The sequence below is a fragment of the Macrobrachium nipponense genome, chromosome 2, assembly GCF_015104395.2.
Source record: "Macrobrachium nipponense isolate FS-2020 chromosome 2, ASM1510439v2, whole genome shotgun sequence".
In the NCBI taxonomy this organism is placed as follows: Eukaryota; Metazoa; Arthropoda; class Malacostraca; order Decapoda; family Palaemonidae; genus Macrobrachium; species Macrobrachium nipponense.
Window position 1 is genome coordinate 78,510,602 of NC_087201.1, and position 20,757 is coordinate 78,531,358.

A 20,757-nucleotide genomic window follows, 5' to 3' on the forward strand; every position below is an offset into this window, starting at 1 on the left:
GATTTAAATTTTAAATATTTTTTTGGGAGATTTGTCTGAAATACTCCTTACTATAAGATAGACTAGCATCTCCTGTAGGTGACATATTTTACTGCTTAACATGTACAGCCACACTTTTAGTACTTATTGCACATTTTGAAATTCAGATTTACTGAATTTGTGTTACGACATCAGCTTAACTCTGTCAAAAGTTAATTCAGTATTCTCATGAATTATCAGATGTTGGCAGTGAAATTTTAAAGTATGTACAGTTTATGTACATAATGTTGACTATGCTTTGAAAACCAGGGGAAAAAGGTGGAATTATCAATTTTTCTTACTTACAAAATGCCTCTTGCAATGGAAATAACCTCATACATAATTCTTTTACAATAATTTAGGTATATTGTTCTGCAATGTGAGATGTAAAATTTAGCTGAATATTTCTTACTTTTTATAAATTGACACCTAGGTGGCAGCAGATGTTGATGAACCTGCAATATGGCTAAAACTTGATCCTAGTGATCCCCAACAGCCATGTCTTGTTAGCGCATGGTGAGATGGTCATCATTGAAGATCCAAGATTTTCAGCGTCACACATACCAGAAAGAAATACATATGTTGTGGAGGTATGAATTTCATTCTTATCTGTTTTTGTTACTAGTAGAGCGTCAATGTTAAGGCACAGAATGTTTCATCATTGCTGTCTATATTTTAGGAATCAATTTTACAAGTAAATATCATGAGGAAACCAGTTCCACCTGAATACTTATCCCATAATAAAATTCGCCAGTGGACGCATAGAAATAGTATCTAGTTATACTACTGCCATCACTATGTTATGTGAATAAAGTAATTGTTAATGAAATAGAAATATATGTATTGTATTGTACTACATATATTGACTGGTACTAATACCTCATCACTGAATTGAAAGCACAGTAAGAACATGAAAGTCAAGACTTCGAAATAACCACAGTGGCACTTTTAAGTGAAATCGGTCTACCACTGTATAATATCACCAACCACTTAGTAATTTCTCCTGGCTCTCACATACTTAGCAAAATAACTTAAATGGATACTGGTAGTATAGTGTAGTTATTTTAGCTGTTTTACTAACATGGCCCAATGATTATAGTATACTTTTGAAGTCTTGACTTTGGTGCTACTATTGTTAAATTATGAAGCCATTAACATTATATAATTATCAAACTTAGACTTTATGTACACTACCATATGGGTGGCATAGTAGTATGACGGAGTGTGTTGCCACATGAATGATAATGAGGACAGCATGAGAATCCATGCATACAATTAAAATATTAGGAGGACTCTTGAAAATTCATTTTATTATGTATTTACATGTAACTTTCTTTATACTGTATAATTACTGTATACAAACTACTGTAACATGTTCAAAATTGTACAGTATGTATGTAGTATTTTGTTTGTGATGGTATACACAGAACGTGTATCTAATGTATATGCTTTGTCTACATGCAAATATAATTACATACATGTAATAGAATTGTCCTGTTTCCAGCAAAGTATTTTAAGCATATTATATAGATAAAGTCTACATATGCAAGTATGCTTTTCCAAGTATGACATTTTGAGAAGACTGGAGCAAAAAAAAAAAAAAAGAATTGCGATGTGGAACTCTGGGGACCATTAATACGTATTGTGAATGCCTCAATTGTGTTTTTTTTTGTTCATCAATTTATTTCACTCTTATAATGAGGTCTTCAATTGCAGATCAGCTCAGTATCTGAAGATGATGCCGGGAGTTATCAGTGTCAAGTACCCATTATGACGGAAGAGGAAGAACTGAGGGTGGAAGCAGCACCCCCAGTAGTGGTAAGATGATATAGAATGGTATATGTAAATACATCAAGGATCTAACTAGCTTGACGTATGGCCTTTTGATCCTTTATTTGACAAAGAACAACCTGGATCTACATACAATGTGCATCATAGCAAGATGCTAGCATAAATGTAAACTTTGGTGTGAGTAGTCAGTCCAAGTGTCTTGGAAACAATAACTTTGAGTTGAAGAATATATCAAAAGGGCCTACGTAAATATTTCTGTTAAGAATGCTAAGTCCTTGAACTATCCATTACTGTTCAAGCACAGTTCATCTCAATATCCAGTCAGAATTCTCACTTGCGTGCGGATGAAGATACGTACCATACAATGCTCTTCAACAGTTTGCATATCACCCAAGAGTACAGCATATGTATTTGTGCTGAGCTGTGTGGATGTCACTAGTAGGGTAAATTGGGTCATTCCTTCCTTAAGTACACCACTGCCATACCAAGAGAGAAGAGACACAGCCCCTCCACCTTTGAACAGTGAAGCAGTTTTTGGGACACAGGCTCCCTTTCTTCTTTCCCACTGTTATCCCTACATGAAGGGGTTGGTTGCCTGATGTTTCTTCTCCACTGCCTTCTTTCAAAGGCATCATTCTCCACCAAACTCTTCTCTCCATATCTTCTTTCCCTTTATCTCGCCATCTAATTCTCTGTCTCCCTCTCAATCGTCTTCCTATATGTAACAGGTTCCTTTCAAGCCCTCTTCACTCCCTCCTTGTCATCCATCCTCAACACATGCCCATACCATCTCAATCGTGACTCTCTTATTATCTCTGTAATCTTTACTTAGCCTGCTCTTCTTCTTATTTAGTCATTTTCCAATCTCTTGAGCAGCGATATTCCCGTAATTCACCTCAGCATTCTCATCTCTGTTCACTCAAGCTTTGCTTCCTTTTTTCTTCATAGAGACCATGTTCCCTATCCATATATTAACACTTGTCACATCACTGGCATTTTCTTATCGCATACTACTCCAGCTACTTCTCTCCTCTTCCCCCATCCCCATGCAGCTTTCATCCTACTATCAACTTCAGCCTCACATCCTCCCTCTTGGCTTAAGGTAGGTACTTAAACTTTTCCATCTGTTTTATAATAGAGCCTCCTCTTTCTTGCATTACTATTCTGCCTCTATCTTCCCTACTGCTCACCAAAACCTCTTGTTTTATTCACATTCCCCTTTAAGCCACCCCTCTCTAAAGACACCTGCCATTCTCCAACCCTTCTCTATATGTCTTCCTCATTTTCGGCAGTAATTACCAGATCTTCGGCATACAACAACTCCCACAGCTCTTCATTCCTGATCTCTTCACTTAACACATCCATTATCAGCACAAACAAAAATGGGCTTAATGTTGACCCCTGGTGTAATCCAACACTATCTTCAAAAGTTTTGTTTCCCCAACTGCTGTTATTACTTTTGAGCTCGTTCTTTGATATATCATCTCAACCAGCCTAACCAACTTTTCTGGGACTCTCCTATTCCTCAAGCACCAAAACCTCACTTCTCTTGTGATTCTATCGTATGCTTTCTCCAGGTCTATAAATGCACAATAGAGCTCCTGGTTTCCCTCCAGCCTCGCTTCCTGTAGCTGGTTACTATGAAGATTTCATTTATTGACCCTCTTCCTCTCATGAATCCATACTGCTGTCTCCCAACCTTTACAATCTCTCTTAATCTTTCATCCAGTATCCTTTCTAAATCTTTCAGTCCATGCTCCGTTAGTTTAATTCCCCTCTAGTCACCACAATCCATGATATCTCCCTTCTGATTGTAAATATATACCATTAGACTCTTCTCCCAGTCCCTTGGCATTCCTTCTTCTTCCCATACGCATAGCTTTTAATAAATCCAACATCCATTTCTCCCTCTCTGTACCTAATAGTTTGATCATTTCAATCTGAACTCTGATGGAGCTGGTGCCTTACCACTCTTCATTTTACTTAATGCTCTCTTCGCTTTTGTATCCTGTATCTTCATCACTGGTCCCTCTACCCTCTGTGCTTCCCCCATCTCCTCTCTCTCATTTTTAATATGTATTTAAGTTATTCAAAATACTCTCTCCATCTCTTCTTAATGCTACATCCCTATACAATATATTTCCATCTGATGATAACCAATTTACCCAAATCCTGTCTGCCTTTTCCACAAGTTTAAAAGCTTATTGAAATGCTTTTCTCCTCCTCTTGTTCCTAGTCTTTCATTCAACTGCCCTGCCGCCGTTCCAATATGCTTTTCCAATATTGATATACTTTTCTCCTCCTCTTGTTCCTACTCTTTCATTCAATTGCTCTGACGCCCTTCCAATAACCATACCTGCCCTCCTTCTCGCATCTCTTTCCTCTTCTCTGTACCATTCCTCTGCACCCTGTGCATTACTTTCCAATCCTTAAATGCTTTTGATTTTGCACGTCTCTATTCCACCACCATTTTTCTCTTCTTGACACTCCATATCAGCTGGTTCTTCTCACTAGTTCCTCTGCTTCCCCACACATATTTCTCTCATGTCTGCCCAGATATTTTCCACTCTGTTAACCTGTCTAAATTCTACCTTCCCCATTTCCAGACATCTCACTCTCACAGGCCTCCTAAATTGCTCCCTCTTTTCTGCTTTTAGGTCACAAATCTTAATTCCTACTGCTCATTTTATAATTCATCACCCAACCTTTGTTTTTTAATACGCACTTCTCCCAAGACCACTTCACAGTTCATCACCTTGCCTCTGTCGGCTCCTGTAACCAGGCTGTAATCTATTTGGCTTTGCATGCACCCACTTTCATAAGTTATTAAGTACTTATCCAACTTCTGAAACCCTGTTTTCACACATTCCAATTCAAAACTCTGAGCCATCTCCAATATATAATCCCATCTTCACCATCTCCAATATATAATCCCATCTTCATTTCTAATTCCAAACCCGTGGCCTCCATGTACTTCCCCATACCCATCTCCTCTCTTTCCCACCCTGCCATTCTTATCAGCTCCTATTATTAGTTTCTCCTCCTCTTTCACTGTTCTGATGGCAGCCTCAAACTCTAAATAATTCTTTCTATTGCTCTTGGTACCCCATCTGAGGAGCGTATGCTGATACGTATTATATTTACTACTTTGTCTCCTATTATTATTGGAATCTTTAAAAGCCTATCATTTACTCTATTTACTTCTACCACTTTTTCCTTCCTGTTGTTACTATAATTCCAACTACATTTCTTCCCTCTTGTGACCTGATGTAATAGAGCTTATAGTACCCATTTTCTATTTCTCTACCAATATTCCCTTTCCACCTAGTCTTCTGCACACACAAGAAATCTATCCTCCTCCTCTCCATCACACCTTTCTGTTAGAGTACCATTGTCCCATGTACCTGCTCTTGTCTTCTACTCTTTCACTAACTTCTTGGCTGCAGCCATGACCCTTGGGATACCCCTCGCCCATTTATCATGCCATTAGGGGGATTCTGACCTGCGTTGCTTACAGGGGACGCTCTAGCTGCATTCATATTCCTTAAAATTTCAGGCATGGTTAATTGTTTGGCAAAGGGGTTTTTATGATCACATTCCCTTGCTGTCATCATCCACAGTTATTGGTGGTGGGCCTCGCCTTGGACTAAAAAGTCTACCTGCAAGGCAGCAGTTTCCACAGTTAATGGCAGTGGGCCTAGGGTTCTACGAAAAAGTAAGACTTTAAGGAAGCAGTTTCCACAGTTACTGACAGTGAGCCTAGCCTTTTACTTAAAAAAGTTAGGCTGCAAGTCAGCAGATGTCCTTTTAGTTACCTTTTATGGCACGCAGGACCTACGGTGGTAGCATTCTTACACCTCTACCACAGGGACACAGGTTATTGATGATTAATTCTGCTTAAACTCTGTCTGAGAAACCTTCATACATACTTACTAATTAACTTATTCAAGTATTTTGTCTTGAATAACTTTGTAAAAGTATAATATTTTGTTTTATCACTAACCCAGCGTTAATCCAGGGTTCCTTTTCCCTAACTCAAGTGAATGGAAAATGCATTATTTCAAGAGCAAAGCTGAAAGCTGCAGAAATGGGGTGTGTGTGTTTCAAACCCTTTGTGGGACAATATTTCTGCCTTTGGAAGAACATTGGTATGCCCTTGAAATAGTGAAGGCTGTAAAAGATAGCTTATATTCACCAGAAGTAGCTTTGTTATTTCCTTATTCAAGAAGCTTTTGTTTACAAATGTTACTTTGCCCTTGGATAGGGTATCAGATTTCACAACCTGGTAGTGTATGACAGCTGAGGACTCCTTTCTTCACAATATTTTCCAACTATTGTGACTTTCATGTATATATAAATTGGAAGCATGCCCCATACAGCTTGAAACTTAGAACTGAACTCCTATAAACTATCCATACACAGTCACTTATATGCTTTACAGCAATGAGGAGACTTTTGACTACTATCACTTTATCTTGCAAATGTGAAGTTGTGAAGAGTTCAGTATTCAAGCAAATAATGGACCCCTCTATAAGAGGCTTTTTTTGATTGCCAAGATTTAACTGAAGGAACTTGAAGTGGTTCTGGAAACACTTTTCCTCAGGCCAGTACTACATTGTGAGATTGAATTTTTGGTCAGTAGCTTAGTCTGGACTTTTAGATCAGTAGTTTGATAAACTTCCACCATGAGAGGAAGAAATCAAGAGATGATCAGGCACCTAGGCAAATCTTTCATGAAAGTATCAGCTTTAGTATTGCAATAAGTTACTTCATAGGAATACATCCTTTGTTCCTATAAGAATGCAAACCTTTGTCTAATATGGAATACCTTCAGCAGTAGCTGGTCCTGTTCTTGAGGCTTTGTAACAGCAAAACTTTTTCTTTGGCTGGTTTGGCGTTCAAGCAAACTTGAGTATGTTGTCCTCTCATCTTGGCTACTGTTGCAGAAATTGATTTTTTCAGTATTTTCTTGTTTGAGTAGTTAATGATTAGCTAGTACTATGTGGTTTTTGTGACGGGAATGATAGTACCTGAAAATTTTTCTTTCAGAATTAATGAATTGTGATAATGTCCTGGTGTGAATGAGTGTGTTATGTTTATGTTGACTATTATGATCAATCCTCATTTAGTGTTCGGCTTATGAGGTTAGGAATTCATGACATCTTTCCAGAGTGTCAAGTGTCTCTTAACTGCCTTCCCAGTGGAAGAAATACAGATTGAAGTAAAAGGCAAAGACTTCTGTTAGCGTCTTTCGATTACAACATACTGTCAGTATCACCCCTTCCATGCTCTTCGGCATTTCTACCCCAGGGATGATGTTCACCTGTTCTTCCTTGCTTGGTCTGAGGAGGGTATGTGAGAACCAGGCAACAGTCAAGTGGCTCTCTTTGTGCACTTAATGTTGCTAGTGTGCTTGTCATCCCAATAATGCCTGCTTCCATATTGAACAGCCTTTGCTGGTGGCTTGACAGTGGAAACCCCCTTGTGGGAGTTCTTCCATATACTTCACTCCTCCCCACCACAGATGCCTCTATTCACAGACACAGGGAGTGGTGGCTGCACCTCTGAGATCTGTGGCAGTTGTTCAGCAAGCAAAGTGTGCATTCTTCTATGGCTAGTGTTGTCAGAGGGGTATTGCTCCAGTTAGGGCAACTACCATTCAGGCAGATCACAGAGTTTTAAGTTTTGTATACCTCTGCCAAGATAAGCAGTTAGAGGCTTCCACTCAGACCTTTCATTAGCCTTCCAGCTTAAGGGTAGGGACCTTTACCTCAGTTGAGGTTTCCAAGCTCTTGAAGAGCTTTGGATGGTCTTACCTGCCCTATGAACCCAGGCCTTCAGAGTAAGATGAAGCATTTGTGGTTTATACCCTCAACCAGAAGCCTTACGAGTCCATGAGGGAGGCTACAGATAGATATGCTGAAGACTATCCCTTCTAGACATAGCATAGGCCAAGAGGGTAGGCAAGCTACACAAATTCTCATACTTAGTGCAAGTCTGGCGGGGGATGGGAACCCGTCTCATTATTGTTCATATTGAGTTTGTGGAGAAAACTCAAAACCAATGTTCCCAGTGAGTTTCTTGATCTCCTCCCTTTGAGGCACTGAGATGACAATCAAGTTAAGGTGCTGTTGTGTCCAGTATTAGTTTCACAGTACTACCTGGGCTGGACCTTTGACGTCTTAGGTCAGTATCAATGACTTAATTAGTACCAGCAGGCTCAAGAATTATTAAATTTTTGTTTTGGGAAGCCATCAAGCAGACATACCAGTAGTCTGACAAAGGAGTCAACTGTATACCCAGGGTGAGCACTCATGAAGCCAAGTCCCTAGCATTCAGGAGGAACTTCCCAAGTGTCACAGGTTCTGAGGGCAAGTGTTTGGCTCTCACCTTTTCCTCTCTGTACTTATTGGACATCAATTGGACATCACCTACAAGTTCTTGCTTATTTTCTCCTTAAGACCTTTGGTGGCTGCTTAAAGTGTTGGGTAGCTGACCAGGCTCTGTTCCTCTTTTGATAGTCTTTCACCTTGCAACCCTATGGTCTCATTCTTGTTGATTGGGCCAGATACAGGTTAGCTAGTTAGCTACATAACAGGGGTTTCAGTCTCTTTACAAAACCCCATCATTAGAAGTAACTTTGCATCTCTCTAAGGGACCTAAATGATATAAAGCACATTTATTTGGGATTCTGCAATATAGGAATAACTTTCACCTTAGTTTTCCCTTCTCTCAATGTAAACCTCTGGTATCCTCTTTTTTTTTTTTTTTTTTGCCCTGGAGTAAGGTTGCAGACAAGTTATACTCTGGCACGAGGCCCTGTCATCCTAAACATTAGATATAACAGGATGGACAGGTGATTGTTAAAGAAGTCATTCTCCCTCTGCTCGTGTGTGTGACCAGTTAGCTGATCTCTGGGTGGGAGATCAACACCAGTTGTTCTCTCTGGACAGTACCTCCTGCTTAAGGTGTGGCTCTCCATATGAAAGACAAAGGTTTTTTTTTACACGCAAAGAAAAAAATTTAAGTTTCAAAGAATTTGAATTTTTCATTGATGTACAAACCTGAAGCCTTTCATCATGAGCCCACCTCTACCCAAGCCCAAATGTGCTCCTGTTGCCAAATGAAAAAGGGACACTTCATACTACTTAAGAAGTGAATTGATGCCCCCCATCCCCTCACTCATATGCAATTTTAATTAACCTGATACCAACTTTCAATGACCAGAGTAGTTACGTATTGTCAAAGGTATTCCATACAGAAGATTAGTTTTGTACATTCAGGAAAAATTTATTTTTAAAATGTATTTTTTGTAGGTATACAAACCAGTGTCTTTTATAAAGAAGTATCTTTCCATCATAAGCTGAGGACTGGTCCATAACAAGGTAGTTAACCAGTTGGTGAACAGGTGGAGATAGTGGGTTAGTATTCCTCATTAAACTTCACTTTTACTACAGTTGCAGGGAATGAGTGGGTCAGTTGAGGTGGAATTACATTGAAAAAAAAGACTGGTTTGGATATCTAGGAAAAATAAAAATTTTTATTCAAAGTATTTGTTTCTACAGAAATGCAAACCATCAGCTTTCAGATAGATTTCCTCTGTAGGTGGGAGGTCAATCCCTGTCAACAGACTGAGTTGAAAGCCACCATGATCCCGATTGCCATACAAGCAGGGAAGGTTCCACCAGTCTGGCTAAATAATTGGCTGGAGTAGTAGGGCCCTGGGCCAGGCTGACCCTTTCAGAGCAAGAAGGGGTTAGACAAATTAGAAATGTTTCTGAGAACCATGAAACCTCTCATAATAGACTTTGTCAGAAGATAGTTTAGTTTTTGTTCTACTTATTGCAAGTAAAGAATTCGGAACTAAACTCTGTAATGCCCCCTTTCCCCTTGTTATAGGAGAGTGAGCAAGGACAGTGCTTCCTGATTCCAGATACCAAAAGTGTATTTACCTGCAACTCATCCAACTCTTGCAAAGACTGAGGCCCAGACTCTGTTTCTAAGGGCATAAACAGAAGGGAATCCAGTCATGCCACTTTCACAACTTCCAGACAAGCAAAACCACTGGACCTAAATACACTGGATGAAATACTGACCCCATCTGGATCTGGAGCTCGGACAATTTGCAGCTTGTTAGGCAGCTACCAGAGGTTCCAAGGAAAAGGTAGCTAGAGACTTGTGGGTGACATCCCTCAGGCAGAATGAAGTCAAGGTAGTCTAGTAATTCCCTCAATGCCCAGAAAACTTATAGAGTTATTTTGAAAAGAAAGGGATGGACTCATGCCATGAAGTTGCACGGAGTGTACTGCCTTATGGTATCATCAAACACATGGCTAGCATGGAAGGGTGGGCCATAGGGGCAGCTTTCTTGTCTCAACCAAAAGAGACAGATGATCAGGACACCACTTGCCATATACCCAATAAGGAAACACTAGTGTCATCTTAGAAGTTTGAAAGGTGGAAAACATACATAGCCAGGTTGTCCAAGGGGTGTTGGAAAGCATCTTTCATCACTGCACAGGGAACTGGCAAACAGAAGACTGGAAACTCCCTGTTCAATCTGGTTGCAAACAAGTTGAGCAAGGGAGACTCCTGTAGCGTGAACAACTAATCTACTACTGAGGATGAAGGGACCAATCTGTTCCTACTACTGACCCTGGCAGCCGAGTTGATCTGCAGTTGCATTCTGCCTCCCTGGAATGTATCTTGCAGATAACTGCCCACTTATGTATCTACACTGCCAACTGACAGGATGGGAGACATCCTCCTCTCATATTTGTTGAAGTATCCCAGGCAGCTATGGTGTCACTCAGCGACGCCACCACGACCACCAAGTGACCTGAGTACTGCTTCTGAAATGCTTGCAATGCTTGTTACGCTGATTGAATTTCTGGGACGTTGCTTGCAATGCTTGTTACGCAGATTGAATTTCTGGGATGTTATGCATACGAGATGGAGCCTTTGGCTGCACACCTAAAAACCTTCCTCTTAGGTGTGAGCCTTAACCCATCCTTTAATGCATCCGAAAACAATATTTCTAGGGGCAGAGTTCAGTGTGCCTTCTGTTATGAGGTTATGTCGTCTGTTGACCGTGGAAAGATATTCCTTACCTCCTGATTCGGGAAAAAACAGGAAGGAGGATTCCAAGAGGCACTGAAGTAATGCTTCAGTTACCACTGGAGCAAACACATGAGGCACTATTTTCTCCAAGAACAACAGATGACCTTGGACCATGCGTCAAAGCCAGGCCTGTTCCTGCGGAGACAGGAACTGTGCCATTACCTCCTTGAGCTTGCTCACATGAGAGTCTGTGGGGTAGGGCTCCCCACTGCTAAGTCTATGAGCATGCCCAGGTACTTTGACCACCTTGGGCTCAAGCTCAGACTTCTCCCAGTTCACAATCCCCCAGCCTTTAACAGAACTGTGGCAGATCTACTAGATCTATCTTGTAGGAGTTGCACTCTTGAGACTGCCAGGACCCGCCAGTCATCTAGATATCACGGAAAGCAAGCTTGAACCTAGTCTCTTCTCCACCATGAAAATGTGGCTATATAACCCTCAAGATCAGTTCTCTACGATTTCAGTGGTGCCTTTCTCCATCATCACTTCCACATTTGCAATCCTGGATGGTACAATCAGTTGTTCAGTGTATCCAAAGGGAGAATGAATGTTCTTAAACAAATTCCTGTGAACCTGCACCAAAAGACAGAGACTACCCAGTGGCTGGGCAGGCAACCCCTTACTCATGGCAGAGGAGGATGGGATTACCACCATCAGTAACCTCCTCCTTTCTTCTTCCCCTTTTCTTGGTACTGCCAAAAGGAGGTGGACAAAAGGGCTGAAAAGACTCAACCCTTCTTAAAGGTCTGGGCTATGAGGGAACAGGCTTCCTAGCTATCCCAGACATGAAAGGTTTAGCCAGACCCACTTATTTGAACTAGGCTAAAAGGCAACTAGGTTGATCAGAGTTTTAGGGTTTCACTGTTGCTTCCACCAGAAAGAAGATACAGTACCCAGCTGGTTCGCTGTTAGAACACTGTTCTGACTTTGTCCTGGCTGTCTCTTTGCTCAGATACCCGATCACAACTGAGAACAACAGCACAGGAAGAACAATCCTGCACTGCTTCTCCTGCTGCCCTCCCAGCTGTGTGGCAAACTGCAAAAAGTGAAAGTAGTCACAGGGGAATTCTACCTTGAGTAGAATCACTCTTCTGTGCATGTGACAAGGAAAGAGTGGGTCCTGAGTCTAAGTGATCCAGTGCTGCAGCACTGGCTCTGCCATAGGTAGAACAGTGCATGGAAGGGATCCAACCAGTACTTGCATGAGGCCTTGGACTTCCCCTTCTTCCTCTTACACTGGAGTAGAAAGGAGGGGGGCCTTGATTGGAGGAGTGCCCCTCCTCTCCCTCCCAGAAAGCTGGTGAATATTCTTTGTCCTTCCTCCTCATCCTAAACTTAATGCTCTAAGGAGAGTCCCAGATTGCATATTTGTTGCAAGGAGAAACCCTTGGGCAGGCCCTCCCCCTGCAAAAGCACATACAGTACAATGATCCATCGCTATGGTGGGCATGAACCACCCAGAGGCAACTTTTTTTTTTCATCTGAGTTGCGTAATACATACTAATCAACCTCACAAGCTTTCAACCAGTCAGGCAGGAGGGTAGCGATATATCCATCTTGTACTGCAGCCAAAAGAAAAATGAAGGTGAATGTTAGTGATTCAGGGATACGCCCCACTTATCCCCCATGTCCATCTGTAAACTACCTTGTTAACTATTTTGTTAGCAAGTTTTTGACTGGTTTCCAGCTCGTACTAAAATATACTCTTATATAAAAGATGATGGCTTGTAATTCCATAGGAAAAGATGCAAAGGAAAAGCTGCAAATTATCTTTAAAAGTTGCTATACTAATTTGGTGTACATGTCTTTTTGAAAATGATTGCTGCTTCAGCTCCATTAACTGATATAGAGTCCTCTTTATTTTCATTATCAGACTTTTCTCTGTTGCTCAAACTGGCAAGCAACATGCCAAAGGGGATTGTCAAATCCAGTTGGGTCCTTTCCGATCACTCTCTTCTCTTCTCTTCTCTCTTCACCCAGATATGCCATGATCACAGTGGTGATTGCTGTAGGACTGAATCTTGGTGGTGAGTCTTCCCTATATATAGTGGTCATGCAAGTTCTCACAGTTGCTCCCACAGGACCCAATGAGGGGTGTCCAGGTTTTCATTGGCTGGCGGCCAGGCATTGCTCGAGCCGTGCTGATCTCCTCAGGTGGGTGCTGTCACTGGGAGCCGCATTTTCATTGGCTACAACCGTGGTGATGTCACTCCTGGTATTACCAGCATCTTCGTCAATGTTGATCCTTTCCTGGGCTCTGGTGTTATCCTCTGGAGGGGAGGCCTGGGCCTTCCTCACACAGGTAGGCAGCAGGAAGGGTTCTTACATAGTATTCAGGATAGGTTTCTGTTCCATGATGAATAACACCTCAAGGAGGCATAGGCATCGCTGATCAGGGGCTCTTCTGATTATTTTGGTGTTCCTGACGATGTCCTCTCGCTTGACATGCTGTTGGTGGGCAGCGAGGGCGTGGTGTTTGATGGCGCCATTCTGTACATGGCATGAGATCCTCTTACAGTCATAATGTCATCACACTGATGTAGATTCCAGGACATCCTTGAATAGGGAGTGTGTACTGGTAGACGACGTTATTCTGCTTCAGGGGATCTCCTGCAGGAGGGGTGGGGTTATTCCTCATAATGACCAGGTCTCTTGTCCTGCGGTTCTTATAATATATTACCAGCGAGAGCTTCTTCCCTTCCTCTATAGGGGTGACGTTCTCGTTCACAATCTAATACAACTCTCTTCTTCCTTATATCCATGGTGCGTGAAGGACTTGTAGAAAAGGAGTATGTCCTCGGAGGGGGGATTCTCCTTATTCTCTTCATCTGCCATGTACCATTTGTTCAAGGCTTTCTTGATCTCCATGCTAATCATTTTGTTCGGGTAGCCGTTGTTAACCCTTAAACGCCGACTGGACGTATTTTACGTCAACATACAAAAGTTTTTTTAAAATTCGCAGAAAAATACTTTTAGGCCTACCAGCCAAAAACTCGTGAATCACGCGACTTGGGGGATGCTGGGAGTTAACGGATCAAGGTGTTGTTTTGTTTACAATCGTTATGCAGGCGCGCAAGCGCGAATTTCTTTCTTGCCGCACTAAAAAGTATCTGGGACACATATCGGAAATTATTTCGTCACGTTGACATAATTTTTGTACCATTTTAAATTAGCCGTTACATGGAGTATTATATATGAAAATGTGCGCATTTTTATGTAGAACACAACAAAAAAATACTCATTATTGCAGCTTTTATCAGTTTTGAGATATTTTCATATAAATAACGATGTGCAAAATTTCAACCTTCGGTCAACTTTGACTCTACCGAAATGGTCGAAAAACGCAATTGTAAGCTAAAATTCTTATATTTTAGTAATATTCAATCATTTACCTTCATTTTGTAACTAATTGGAAGTCTCTAGCACAATATTTCGATTTATGGTGAATTTATGAAAAAACTTTTTCCTTACGTCCGCGCGGTAACTCTTCTGAAAAAAAATCATACATGCGATTGTTGTAGTTTTGCACCATTTAAAATTAAGCCGTTACATAAAGTTTTAAATTATGGAAATGTGCGTAATTTCATGCACAAACAAATATAAACCAAACAAAAACCCATGGTTTGTAAGCTTTTATCAATTTTGAAAAATTTTCATATAAAAATGATAAGTGAAAAATTTTCAACCTTCGGTCAAATTTGACTCTACCGAAATGGTCGAAAAACGCAATTGTAAGCTAAAACGCTTATATTTTAGTAATATTCAATAATTTACCTTAATTTTGCAACAAATTGGAAGTCTCTAGCATAATATTTTCGATTTATGGTGAATTATGAAAAAAATAAACATTTTCTTTACGTCCGCGCAGTAACTCTTCCGAAAAAATCATACTGCGATTGTGGTAGTGTTTGCACCATTTTAAATTAGCCGTTACATAAAGTTTTATATATGAAAATGTGCGCAATTTCATGTAGAATACAACCAAAAATAATTGAAGGTTGTAGCTTTTCTCATTTTTGAAATATTTGCATATAAATCACGATAAATAGAAAAAAAAACCACGTTCGGTCAACTTTGATTCTACCGAAATGGTCGAAAAACGCAATTGTAAGCTAAAACTAAACTTACAGTCTAGTAATATTCAGTCATTTATCTTCATCTTGAAACAAATTCGAAGTCTCTAGCACAATATTTAGATTTATGGTGAATTAAAAAAAAAAAAAAAAAAAAAAAAAACTTCCCTCCCCGCGCGGATTCTCCGCCACAAATCTCCGAAATGCGTACGTCCCATTCTCGGAATATTTGCTCCGTTTTCATAAATAGGCATTTCATAGAGTTTTATATATGAAAATGTGCGCAATTTCATGTAGAATAAAACGAAAAATATTTGAAGATTGTAGCTTTTCTAATTTCCGAAATAATTGCATATAAATAAAATATATAAAAAAATTCGACATTCGGTCAACTTTAACTCGTCAGATATGGTCGAAAACTGTATAGTAATATTCAATCATTTGTCCTCATTTTGAAAGAAATTGGAAGTCTCTAGGACAATATTTAAATTTATGGTGAATTTTTGAAAAAAATATTTGTTTACGTCCGCGTGTTACGAATTCATGGATTATTTTGTGATAATATTTTCTCTGTGTTGCTTTTATCGTTTTACAATGTGTTATATACCAAAATGATTGCAATTTAGTGTACGTTACAACGAAAAAAAAGTAACTTCGTTACCTTTAACCGTTTTGCGCACAGCGCGATTTGAATACAATTATATATGAAATTTTGTTTTTGCGCTATCATATATCGCATTATTTATATATGATAATGATAATTTTTTTCATTTCTGATGGTTGCATACTAAACTTCAGCCAATGACAAAAAAAGGAGCCAAAAATGAACTCTTAATCTTGAAAACTAAGCGCGCTGTGATTTTTTGAAAAAAATATTTTTTCCGCTTCTGCGCTCACACGGCACATGGGAGACAATTTTTATTTTACCGCTTCGGCGTTTAAGGGTTAACTAGCATTATTTGTGATGCTCGGTCTAATTCTGTATGTGTCCTGCCACGATAACAGTGCATAAGGGCTCTCCTGACGAAGGCCCTGACGGTGGTTGTTTTGAACCTCATGGGGCACTCTCTCCATTCAGGCAGAGTCCCAGGTATGTTGATTTTGTATATACAGCAGTGGTCATCTTTGGGGTTGTCTTTGTGATTAGAACATTGAGGAATTGGAGCCGGGCGTCTCTGCCGAACTCAATTGTGAAGTTAAGTATACTGCTGCTCAGGAACTGCTGACGAAGGGCTTAGACCTCTTCTTCGGAGTCGGCTTGAATGAATATATCGTCGATGTATCTTGCAGACGTCTGTGAACGTCTGTGCTGTGAAAAGACCCTCTCTTCAACAGTTCCCATATAAAAATTGGCCACACCATTTTTCTGGTGCCAGAAAGACGGTGTGGCGATGGGCTTCCCCTTGGGCGTTCTCTTCGCTAACTTTTATATCGGTACCGTTGAAGAGAGGGTCTTTTTGCAGCACAGACATCTACAGACTTATGCCAGATACATCGACAATATATTCATTCAAGCAGACTGCGAAGAAGAGGTCGAAGCCCTTCGTCAGCAGTTCCTGAACAACAGCCTACTTAACTTCACGACAGAGTTCAGCAGCGATGACTGGCTCTCCTTCCTCAATGTTTTAATCATGAAGTTGACCCTGAAGATGACCACCACTGTCAGGGCCCTCTTCACGAGAGCCTTTACGCACTGTTCATCGTGGCAGAGGTCACACACACAGAATTAGACTGAGTATCACAAATGCTAGTTAACAACTACTACTCGAACAAAATGATTAGCATGGAGATCAAGAAAGCCTGAAACGAATGGTACATGGCAGATGAAGAGAATAAGGAGAATCCCCCTCTGAGGATATAGACCTTTTCTACAAGTCCTTCATGCACCATGGATATAAGGAAGAAGAGAGGTGTATTAAACAGATCGTGAACGAGAACGTCACCCCTACGGAGGAATGGAAGTAGCTCTTGCTTTTAATATATTATAAGAACCACAGGAAAGGGGCCTGGTTATGAGGAATAACCCTGGTACCATGCCCTGTCCAAGGATGTCCTGGAATCTATATCGGTATGATGATGTTACGAGTGTCTAAGAGGTTCTCATGCCATGTACAGAACTGTGCCATCAAAAAAACCACGCCCTCACTGCCCACCTACAGCATGTCGAGCGAGAGGACATCGTCAGGAACACAGAAATAATCAGAAGAGCCCCTGAGCAGCGACGCCTACGCCTCCTTGAGGCATTATTCATCTTGGAACAGAAAAATATCCTGAATACAACGCAAGAACCCTTCCTGCTGCCTACCTGTGTGAGAAAGGCCCAGGCTCCCCCTCCAGAGGATAATACCAGAGCCCAAGAAGGGATCAACATTGACTTAGATACTGGTGATACCAGGATTGACGTCACCATGGTCGTAGCCAATGAAAACCCGGCTCCCAGTGACGGCACCCACCTGAGATCGGCACGGCTCGAGCAATGCCTGACTGCCAGCCAATGAAAAGCTGGACACCCTTCACTGGGTGCTCGCATGACCATTACATTTAGGGAAGGACTCACCACCAAGATTCAGTCCTACAGCAACCATCGCTGTGATAATGCCCCGGCAGATGGGCGAAATGGAGAGGACTATATAAAATTAATGGAGCTGATGCAGCAATCCTTTTCAACAAGATATGTTTGAGAGAAGGTCTACTCCTAAAATTTGGTGTAAACTTAGAAATTTCTGTCCACAGCATTGTGGCTTTGTCACCACAAATTCATCATCAGTGGAGAATACTTTCAGCTTGACTTGGAGTAATTTTAAAATAATTTTTAATTTTTCATTCTTTTTTTACTTAAAGGGTCAAATTCATACACTGCTAAAAAGTTAGCTAATGTACACACTTTTCTTTTTACAGGTGGTTTTTTTTGAGTAATTTTAAAATAATTTTTCACTCTTTTCATTCTGTTTTACTCTGAAAGTTCTAAATCATACACTGCTAAAATGTTACTTAATGTACACACTTCTTTTTACAGGTGACTCTTCTGACAGATGCTGGTGAGAAAACCTCTGGAAATTCAAGTTACCTGTACAGTAATTTTAGAGTATTTTTATTGATCCTTTGTCTCTTGGTAACACTAGCCAGATAAAATATATTTTTAATGTAGTTTAAGGATTTAAAGCTACTTAAGGGTGATTTTGTGATATCCAAAATTGTCTTCGTCATTCATATATTAATGCTTTGTTACAGTTTTTCATTAATATGCTGTATATATTTATCATTGTATGAGTCTATTTACATGTATTCTTTTTCATATTAAGGACTAAAACTTAATATAAATGAGGTAATATTTTGTAATTTATTGTATTCAATCAAATAAATGGATTATGATGATAGAAGTAGATCTTGTATAAAAAAACTTAAGCCTTATGATTGTAGTAAACTATTTTCCAAAACTACCAAATAAGTTTGTCTATTGTATCAAGATAAATTGGATGCTATGGCAAGAGTAAAAGCAATTTTCTTAGAATTTTTGTTTCACTCATTTACTAAATCTTTTATAATTACTTACAGTAGGGTTGAAACCTTTTGTTTGCATGTATGCTGAGCTTTGACAGACTATTCTTTCTATTTCATAGCTAGTATATGCAGAAAGAGAATTTCGTGAATAGTGAGGTCTACTGTATAATATCTTGAATGAATCCCTTCGTATAGTTTCTTTATGTAACATTGCTTTCTTCACCTGGCACATAAAAGTTTCTTCAGATATTCCTAGAAAGTCATGTGTGCAGTAGTACATGGATATGTACTATGACAAGAAGCAAAAATCGATGTTTACATATGTTGATTAAATTTTCCATTCAGAAATGCATCATTCAAAAGCTGTCTGTTTTTACCTTTAGCTGGACTCTTCCCTGTAATCACTGTTTCAAGTCTACTTTAGTAGTAAATGTGCGTTTGTAGTAAACAACTTGGTTATAAAGTGAAATATATCTATTTTCTTTTCATCTAATATGATTTTTGCTTTAAATGTGATTTGTTCCTACAAGAAAACAAACTTTCGTCTTTTGTATGTACTATAGCCTTTGGTGCAAAGTTGATTCGAAGCTTGGGAGCAACAAGTCAGGGGATGGGACCCATCCACTAAGTTGGCTGGCTTACTCACTGAGTGCTCTCCACCATTACTGCTGTTAAATATGACAATTTGTCGAAAATTGCATTTTTCCTAACTATACAAACCTGAGGTCCTTTAACAATAGGAAGGTAACTAGCGGCACCTGGGACGGTCGTAAGCTTCGAACAAGGGGAGAACGGTAGTTAACTGCTTGTCCGATCGTGCGCGCGGCAAGAATCACTTTTGCTTTAGGCCCATGCAAAAAGTTGCAGAGTGAGGGGTGGTATGAGGTGGGAACTATATGTAAAAGGACCTCAGGTTTGTATAGTTAGGAAAAAATGCAATTTTCGACAAATTGTCATTTGTTCCGATACGTAATACAAACCCTCGGTCCTTTAACAATAGGAAGACTCACTTCTTGGTGGGTAGAATCTGAGTCTTTTTGGTGAACAGACTGGTGTTCGTCCAACCTTGGAATGCCTCCCTGGTCGTAAGAGCAAGGAAGGGATCCAAACCTCTGTCCGATTGATCGGGGTGTGCACCGCAGGATCAATGGTCAGACCTCTGAGCCAAGTACTAAGAGAGGGGCAAGCGTATCTCGTTGTACCAGCAAGTAAGAACTTGCTCCTTTACAAGAGCCAACATAAAGTTATGGGTTTGTCTCAAGTAGGCATCCACTCCTTCCCCCTTGTGGGAGGGAGTGGAGGATATTTGCTTCTATCCCTAACTAAAGGGATAGATTGGGGCTAGGTCGAGTAGCTTACCTGCATCGGAATTCCTTCCCAGTATGGTGACGACCGTGACCCTCTGCCCACAGGTGAGAGAGAGAAAGATGGAGAAGAGAAGCCAGTCGCACACTCATTTCAAACCATTCATTCCTACAGTCACACCAGGAATCGATGCTGTTCTGCCTGCTCGGGTGCTGGGTAAGCTTACACAACGTGTTGAGCAGCCACCACAGGTCCCAAGGAAAAAGTATCCAAGGACTTGTGGGCAATATCCCGAAGGTGAAGGACGTGAAGGTAGTCTGGTTGGCCCAGACACCTGCCTTCAGGACCTGCGCCACGGAGAAGTTCTTACGGAACGCCAAGAGGGTCCAATACCTCTGACGTCGTGGGCTCTCGGTCGGAGCGTACGGATGTCGTCACTACCATCAGCCTCGTACGCCCTCCTGATCACCTCACGCAGCCAGAAAGAAAGTGTGTTCTTGGATACTTCTTTCTTGGTAACCCCAGTGCTAACGAAGAGGCGTCAACACTCAGGCCTGAGGTGTCGAGTTTTCTTCAGATAGCGCCGTAGCGCCCTCAGGACATAAGCAGCATCTCATCCGTATCGTTGTCGATGAAATCCATTAGGGAGGGGATCGTGAAAGACTCGAACCTGTCGTCAGGGATCGACGGATTCTGAGTCTTAGCTACGAAATTCGGGACGAAATAGAGCGTCACAGATCCCCAGCCCCTGGTATGTTTAACATTGAAGGACAGACCATGAAGTTCCCCTACTCTCTTCGCCGATGCCAGGGCCAGCAAGAAGAGGGTCTTGAGGGTCAGATCCCTGTCTGACGACTCTCGGAGTGGCTCGAATGGTGTTCGAGTCAAACTCCTAAGGACGAGAGTCACATCCCACTCAGGGGCCCTGAGTTCCCTGGGTGGGCAAGAC

At 40.8% G+C, this 20,757-nt stretch overlaps 1 pseudogene; it reads left to right on the forward strand.

The window, feature by feature from the left end:
* The window catches only part of LOC135220690 (lachesin-like), a 136,419-nt pseudogene extending 117,906 nt beyond the window's left edge, over positions 1-18,513 (forward strand).
* The last annotated feature ends 2,244 nt before the right edge of the window (positions 18,514-20,757 follow it).